We start from the raw sequence: 9,494 nt of genomic DNA, 5'->3' as shown, positions 1-9,494 counted from the left end.
AAAGACTAATTTTATTTCAACCGTGGCTAATTTTAGAGCTTTCCTAATATGCTTTTTATTGTTCATAAACTCTGGCTTCAGATGCTGCCGTCTCCAGCAGCAGAGGTGGAATTCTTACATTTTCGAGATAAGGACAGAGTGCTCTATTTGTCAGTGCATGGGGCCCCTTAAGGTCCCGGAGAATCTGATGTCCACACACTCTTTCGCCTGCACTCTGACATTTTCTCAGCAGTATGAGGTTACATACAAGAAAAAGACATCTGCATCATCAAGCCCGCTTTTTGTCCGAACAAAACAGCCTCTCACTCCTGTTTCTGCAGACGTTGGCCGATGGAAAATGTCAAAAGTTCCCAAATGTTTCCCTGCAAAACAAAGTATTCCGTAAATAAGAACGGACAGGAGCTAGTATTTTTAGATGACCTATGTATCAGTGGCTATTTTTATCTGCAGCTTCTGTTTGGTACGCTGACCTGTGACCTGTTGGGCTCTTACTGAATTTTAGAAAGGGGCAAAGAGCACTAAGCACACTGAAGTACATCCCTGGGATTACAAGCATTGCAGGGTGAGAGTTTGTAACCTGTAGTGGCTGCAGGCAAGCAGGGTCACAGCCCACCCATGGGTGGGGGTGGAGGGGGCGGACAGGGTCACGCAAGCTGAGGTGGATGCATGTTCCCAGACAGAAAATGGAGCGCTCCAGAGCTCAAACACAAAACACAGGAAAATGCTGGAAAACAGGCGGGAGAGGCTCGAGTCAAAACCCCAAGTTTAAAGAAATGGCTCCTCTAGGTTAAAAGTTTAAGACAAATGTGATGAATGTAGCACTGTGATGACGCCAACAAAGATGCATTTCAGGTCAGAACATGCTGACAATTAACTGCGCTTTGAATCTCAAGATATCTCTAAGCAGCACTGGGAAGATTACAATTTGGACCGCGCAAGCAACGCGAATGACAATATGCTTTGGCATACTCGATTGCAAAGGGGTCCCCCGGGAAGAAAAGGTTATAGGATCTCTGAAAAGACAGCCATTGTTCGTCATCTACAGCAAAATGACTTTGTAAAATTGAGAGGAAGAAAGGCAAACCACTGGACCAATGTGATAGCAGTCTCTGAAAGTGGAGAGCACTGATGCATGAGTGGAAAGCGCCTTATGTCAAATATAATTGCCCTGCTCTGAAAAACAAGCTAGCAACGTCTGATTCAATATCCTCTCGTTTGGCTCAGGTTACTTCCTGTCCGCTTAAAGCATGTTTGTCGTGACAATGGAGCTCCCGTCAAGATGGTGGGATGTTCAGTCTGTGTCCGCCAAAGAGCTAAATGTGTTACTTTTTCTTTCAAGTGAAAGGATTTATTTTAATCCGGCATAGTTTCGAATCTTAAAGTAACAGTTGCACATTTTGGGAAATAAGATTCTCACTTTCTTGCCAAGACTCAAGTTAACAACTGTGTGTGTCTCTACAGGCTACAGACGTTTGCTGGTTTGCTTCTGTTAGAAGACTGGAAAGAAACAGTTAGTCCAAGTGTAACAAAACCTGCATCCCAGTTTTACCAGCAGTTATTCAAGTTTTACAATTTTATTTTATCAAAGATTGGCCTTCAGATTTGGGCTGTTGCCATCTTGTGTGTCCAGGAGTTTTTTTGTTTTCTTTTATATGATCATATGTAGATAGTTGAGCAGATCTGAGGGGTATACTGAGAGGCAAGATTAATGGATTAGCCAGATATCTCAAGCTTAAAGTCAGAGTTTCCTGTGTTACGAAAGGGGTTCTCTTTTTACCTGGCTAAATCACCATGGTAACTGATGTAGAACACATAACCTGGTTATGTCAGTTTAACCCTTTCACACAGTGGTCACTACAGTGGACAGCTATTCAAAGGCTGTTTTCTTGCATTTGTGTCAGTGTTGATGGTGTACTGACGTGTCACTCCATACCCTGCCACCCACTGGTTGTTTTACACTATAGATGTATGACACGTTTCATTGTAATTATTGTTTTTTTAACCCTTTCATGCATGAATTATGACAACCTCAATCAGCATTTTTTTCTTAAGTATTTTTATTCATCTTTCATGCCCAAAGATGAATGAAATATTAAGAAAATAAATCCTGATTGAGGTTGTCATAAAATCATCTCAAATTGCCACATTTTCATTGACTCCTTTGTGTACATCATGTTTCAGGCACAGTACAGATTTTCTGTTGGGTTTACATGTTTTATATGAAACATATATGTAATGCAGATTCCATACCCGAATAAAACCACAGAGTTAAGTGCAAACTGTGGATTGCATTGTCACAGGAATGTGCATGTTGTTTAGAAAATGTATGCATATTTTATATTTGATTCTCATTGGCTATTTAGTCTGTTTCATACAGCTGGAATTCCAACAACTGGCACGCAAAACAGACACATCAAGAATGCCTGTTCAGTCAGTGAAATTAATTTCACTTTCATCTGCCAACAAACTTAAGTGATTTCCACATCTTCTTTAATAGTCTATGAGATGGTTCTCCTTTAACGTTTAAATGTATCCAGGTTTAAGTTTCAGAACTTGCAGCCATCATCTTGTAAATAAACAGCAGCACTGAGAGCGCACTCAACAATAAAATACTTAAATGAATTGTATTTTACCACGCTAATTCACCAGACAGCACTATCTAATATTGTCACTGACTGGAGTGGGTGACACTCATAGGGATCATTTTCTGTCGAAGGAAAGCCATGTGACCTGTGAAACCTCCTTTTTTTATGTGAGCATGCACGGACCCTGAAGTAGAAAGCAGAGAAAGTTGATAACCACATTGTGATACCTGTTATCGCCAACTGGGGTTTTAAGATTTGTAAAGCCAAGCTAAGCCAAAGACAGCCTGGCTGTGTTGAACTTAATATAACCCTCTAAGGAATTACTAGCTGATGCCAGCACTAGCTAGAGCTGATAAAAAGAAGCATTCATATCTCAAAGTGATATTAAATGGGATGCTAACTTTGATTTAAAAAGACAATTTAAAAATTAAATTCTCTTTCACAGGAAACTGAGTAGCTGACTCCAAAGTCTGTCCTTTACAATTAAGTACTGAAGAAAACAGAAACGCACCCACCCACCTAGAAATGCTAGCTATGTACCTTATTACAGACGTAAAATTTTGCAAGAAGGGTATGCAGCAAAAATGAATAAATACCCCTCATGCAGTTGTTTGGAGGAGGAAAATAAAGTAGAGCAGTCAGAACTGTTTTTGTATCAGGCTGTCAACATATTTCTTGTAAATTTGGGCATTTTAACATTGTGTGTGTGTGTGTGTGTGTGTGTGTGTGTGTGTGTGTGTGTGTGTGTGTGTGTGTGTGTGTGTGTATGCCTCATCTGGAATGTAAGGGTGTGGTTAGATGAGAGTGATGGGAGTGATCTTGGAAGGAAAAAACACTAAATCCTGACTGTGGCATGAACTTTTTCCAGTTGAGCCAAAAAAAAAAAAAAACAGAAAACCACACAAATGCAGAAAAACTCTCACATGAAATTATAATGAACGCAAACAAAATAATTACTGTAAGCACAATTTTTAATAATATTAACTCTATTTTCTTACCTTTACAAATGAAATGTTGTCCAAAAGTGGAACTCTGTCTCTTTTTTTCATGCAACAGCTGATTCAGTGAAGTTTAATCACAATGCAAATGTTACTTTTTTATTGTAAGTGGGGAGACTTCTTCACACACAAAGGTTAGTTGTGGTTTTCACACACTTCTGTGCTCTGACCATTATTTTTTACATATACATGCTTCTCTTAACGATGCTTCTGCTATACAGATGATATTCAGGTATATCTATCTATGAAGCCAGATGACACAAATCAAGTTTAGTTTAGATTTTTAGTTAACCTTAACGACATAAAAGCCTGAATGTCCCATAATTTTCTTCCCCTGATTTCAGATGAAATTGAGGTTTTTGTGCTCAGCTCTAAAAATCTTAGAACCATGATGCGTACCCATATACTTACTATGGACATTATTACCTTGGTCAGCAGCAACACTATGAGTCATTTTTGATCAGTGTGCATATTAAACAAATATATACATTGCTTTCTGTCACCCATGCAATATCTCTAAAATTAGAAACATCTTGCCTCAGAGTAGTCTGTGCCTTCATCATGTCACAACTGGACTTTTGTACGCCAATATTATTGGAGTGTTCTAGAAGTTTCCTCTGTTGATCCAGAACTCTGTAAGACCTCATAGTACCTTATTATCCTTGTAGTTCCTAGAGTTTCTGAAAGTAGAAAGTAGACAGAGCCATCAACCTTCAGAGCCCTCTCATCCCAGTTTGGATTCTGGAAACAGTGACTTTCTATTTTTAAGATGAGCTTATAATTATTGTTAGATAAGGTGACCCTAAATCACCCCTTAGTTATGCTGCTATAGGCTTCTCCTCTCACCTCCTGTAACTCCCGCAGGTATTGATATGCCACTATTGCATACCATTACATTGTGTGTTCTCTCTCCCATGTTTTTCTCCCCATCTCTCTATGCGGTCCTTTTTTCTTTAGTCTTTTCTCTCACGCCCAGCTTCAGGATGTTGTGATCCCTCCTGAACTCTGCCGGAGTTCTTCCTTCCCACTTTCATCAAGTGCTTGCTCTTGGGGGCCTCATCTGATTGTTGGCATTGGGTCTTTACCATTGACTGTAGAAAAGATGGACGACGCGACACCGCCTCCTCCCACTGTGCAAAAATGAATCCCGCTTGTGGAGGCTGCCATCTTGCAAATTTGGAGCCAGAGTCTGCGCAGTAGTGACTTGAGGTGGAGCTACTGTGTAACGCTCCCGCCCACACACCCGCTGGACGTGACCGCAAACACGCCCCCTGCACTTTTTACGTAGCCCGGCTGCTCGAGTTCTTTTGCTGGTTTACCACGGCTGACGACTCGTTTAATTAAGGTAAATACAACCATGTCACTGTTATAAAAAAAAAAAAAGACACACAGCTTATCATCTTATAGTTCTAAAATCACTCTGTTGTTAATTCGTTAGCTAGATTAGCCGCTAGCATACGCACCTGTTGGAGGCTTGTTGCTAGCTAGTTAGCGATGCTACACACCTAATACTCTTAATAGTCTGTGTTATTGAAGGATTCAGCACTTATGTTTTTTTTTTTTTTATCCATTTTTAGACAGCGATGAGATCATCTGCTCACTCTACAGAAGCCCAGAGTTACTGTTAATATCAAAAATATAATGCTGTCCTTTGAGATTTTAACATAAGACTGTGAGTGTAATGGATCTAAAACTGTTTAAATCTTCAGAGGCCTCTACAGCCTGGTAACATGGAGACTTTAAAAACAGCAGCAGAACGTTTCAGTAATGTAGTCTAATTTGTTCTTTTCATTTAATAATAGAGTCCATATTATATCAACAGCTACATTCACCCTGGAGAGAAACTAGTGAGGGAGACCACCAGGACCAAGCTGGGTTTCCTGGGTCCAGAGGTTTGGAGAAACTTCTTCCCTTTCTTTCATCACAGCTGTCCTGTGCCAGAAGTTCTGTTGACCCTCTGAAAGAGGCTTCATTTAAGAAACACCAGAAAGACTGAAGCTCATCACATTGATCAAGCAGGACTCATGATCTTCACCAGCAGCTCCCTCACAGGGAAATCTTCAGCACTCCTCCGTAGGCCTGCCCCAGGAGATGGATAAACCCAGTGTAGCTGTTGTCATGATGACATTGTATATAATTTGGATTATTTCTTTATCTTGTCAAGATTCATGTCATGATTGTAAATTGTTTAAGCTCTACATTACTTTGTTTGGTTTTTTTTGTAGTCAACAGTTTGGTGCTTTTATTTTGAAAGTCAAGTTCTCTTACAAGTTGCGCTAGTTTCCTCTTTGGGTAGAAAGAAGAAAAACACCTGTAAGCACGCAGAAAGGATGGTTTTTATTCAAAGACATGTTAAGTGGACTTTAACTACACACGGTTAAAGGAAACCTCAGAAGAACGGTGGCTAATTCCCTTTTTGCAGCATGCAGCCAACGAGGTATTTATTGATTTATCGTGTTTGTTGTACAGTGTTATTTTTAGTGCTGTGTCTTACGCTGAGTTTTATTTTGTTAATACTGTATAATTTTCACGGTGGCTTTGGAGAGGAGTCTTCAAATAAACCAGTGACAGAAAACCATTTGCGTCTGTCTGTGCTTCGAGGGAATTATACCCAGCATTTCATGAACACTGTGATGGAGACCTTTGGTTTGTCTAATGTTATAAATACTCGGATACTCTCCAGAGGCTCCGGACTTTTACATAAAGATATTATATTCAGTCCTGTAAGTTATATATTTAAAAATATATGATCCTCTCTGGTTACTCTGGGATGAATAACTCTCAATCACTTTATAGTAAATAACACACTATCTGCAAAAAACTGTGAAAGAATTCCAGATGACAAGTTTGTAGTTCAACATACAAGTGATGACGTTTGACCTTTATCAGGTTTTATTTAATTGTGTTAGAGAAAATCTCATATGCTCTTCATGCAGCTGAGTACATCAAGTGTTTAAAACGGAAGATGTGCAGGTCTGAGATCAGCAGCTTTCTGAAACACCAAACTGAGGTCCTGTTAATGCTGATATATAGTGACACAGTTACATGAGTGATTAATCCTTTTGTTTTTTTGTCTTTAACTTTATCAATAAAGCTGCAGCTTTCACTACAGCACATGTGGTACTTTAACCTTTGTACTGTTTTCATCAGTTCATTTTGCAGTTAACATGTGAACATGTTGGATGATCTGTCTGCTGTCACTGGGTGGTGCTGAGGTCTGAATCTGAGGGCAGCCCCTGTAATCACAAAGAGAACAGAACCATCAAACTCAGATATAAATTTTATCCCTCAAAATTGAAATAAAGCTGATTCTTCTGTCCTCACACACTCAGGATCTGAAGTTCTTCTCTTACATTTTTTTTTAGTATTACAGTACACTACAGTACTTTAATCCATAGTTCCTGATTAATGAGGAGTTACTGAAGTACAAGCTTTTAAAAAAGATGTTACTGTCTTTACAGATGTGGCAAGAGCCTGAAAACATGCTGTTTGCACATATTTAATATTCAGCTCTGCACAGGAGCTGCAGCAGGATGCAGCCTGTTGCTTTTACAGTATAATACTTGTAATAAAAGTACAGTAACAGTAATTAGTGACTGAGTAGCCCGGAACGTTTCTCTTGATTTCTTTAGTAAATTCATTCACCTGCACAGATTAGCTAAACGAACCCCGAAAGCCGAGTGCTCATTTTAGCTAGCTAGGTCTCGGGACATAGCTAAGGACCGTACTTACGGATTAGCTTACAAACACGTTTAACTTACCGAAAAAGTGCAGCGGGGCCTCGGGTCCTTCTGTCGGGTAGTCCAGTTTACTGAAGAACACCTCAGGATGTCAGGTTAAAACAGTCCGTCGTGTCTTCGTAACGTAAACGCTGGCCCTCCTCTCAGAGCCTACGCTCTATCTGCTATTCCCGAACACAGATACGCAAGTTTCTCCGTGACTGCAGCTGCCAGTCAAAGCTGCTATGATGACGTTTCACCCCAATTTAACATCGCCGCTGTAGGAATTAGAATCAAACATGAGAAAGGAGACCCCTTGGACATCAATCAGCATGTTGAGAACTATTGATAACAAAAGAAAGAATCTTTCGAAAAAAAATTATCTAAGGAGAATTAATTTATTTTAGTCTGACCCCAGTCCCATCCGCTAACATGGAGGAGGCGGGGTTTATGACCTATACTGCAGCCAGACACCAGGGGGCGATAGAGACGTTGTGGCTTCATTTTTGGGGAGCTGTCGCGTCGTCCATGTTTTCTACAGTCAATGGTCTTTACCTTACAGTATAAAACACTTTGACGTGATATTGTTGTTAATTGGTGCTATATAAATAAAAATGAATTTAATTGAATTAAATTGAATTAATCTAGAGCAACGGTAGGCAACTCCAGGCCTCGAAGGCCGGTGTCCTGCAGGTTTTAGATCGCACCCTGGGTCAACACACCTGAATCAAATGATTAGTTCATTACCAGGCCTCTGGAGAACTACAAGACATGTTGAGGAAGTAATTTAGCAATTTGAGTCAGCTGTGTTGAATCAAGGACACATCTAAAACCTGCAGGACCCCTCGAGGCCTGGAGTTTCCCACCCCTGGTCTAGAGATCTGCAGCATCTGTGCAGTAATATCGTGGTTTAATCGACATAAATTACTGAAAGTGTATCTGCGTCATCGCACTAGCTTATTCATTAATTATTTAATACATTAATAGCGTTAATGAACCAATTCCAATGCTTTTTCTGTTATAATTAAAACTGTAAGTCAAAGCTATTGTAAAATACTGCAGTTTTAAGTCATCATCACTACATATGATGAGTGTCATGCTTTTTTTTTGCCATAAATGAATCAAAAAACCAAAGTAGTTCTTTTATAATTCCCTCCTTCATGTTTGCAGATGCATACTGTTATATCGAGATAGAAAGGTGGAGGAGGTAGATGTCTCCCAAGGACACGTGTCACACTGCGTCCTGCTTTGGTCCACAGTCCTGAGTTGTTGGCTCGGTGCTGAGATGTCTGCAGTGGCCCTTCTCATGGCTTTTCTTTTGCCCCTTGCTGCTGGCCTGGAAGCATGTCCAGCTGTCCCATCATTCTGTCAGCACCGCTGTCTCCCTCAGCCCCAGATTAAAAACGCTAAAGGGGCCGCCAGGAAAAGTGGCTTGCCCTCATCTCTCAGGACTTATGTCAAAAATGTTTCAGTCCTCAGGTAATTTGCTACAGTCTGGGATCCTTTCACTATTTACATCAAAGACCCTTGCAAAAAGAGGGAAAGAGAAAGAAATGAAAGGGAGGAAAAAATGATATTTAGTTGTGAGTAGTGACAGATCTACATTCTTGAGTATTGACATGCGATCTTAGTGAGGAGTCCTCCTCTCTGCGCGGATGCTGACGGAGTCTAGAGCAGTCCTTCAATCTGACTGATAAAAGCAGTGGGTCCATGGACTGTCTTCCAAAGCAGAGCTTAGTCAAACAAATTGACTCAACTCCAAAAGAATGCACAGTCACTCCTACACAAATAGACAGCACACCAGAGGTTCAGAAAATCACAAACAGTTACTCCACAGAGCAGTTCCTCATCTGTTTTTCTCACATTCAACAGATTCCAAAATATGAAGGGCAAAATGTGCATAATGTGCTGTCTGGATTTTTCCTCTGCATACTTTTTCAGGCAATTTAATCATGTTGCCAAAATATAGGGAGGAGCACTGAATCAGTCTGAAATGGCCTTGGAAAGGTGCACAAGTATTCTGCATTTAAATGTAAGCTGATTCTCCCTCCTGTGTAAGATCATTTTCCCCTGTTGGACCTACAAACGGGTTAAGACCTGTGAAATGAGGGAGAGGAATCAGAACTGTTCCGGTTTTGAAAGTGTACTTGTGTTTTTTCATTTAATTTCAATGACAAATACCCAGAAGAAAA

This window comes from Oreochromis aureus, linkage group 2 (assembly GCF_013358895.1).
Source record: "Oreochromis aureus strain Israel breed Guangdong linkage group 2, ZZ_aureus, whole genome shotgun sequence".
NCBI classification, from domain to species: Eukaryota; Metazoa; Chordata; class Actinopteri; order Cichliformes; family Cichlidae; genus Oreochromis; species Oreochromis aureus.
Note: the sequence above shows the minus strand (reverse complement) of the source record.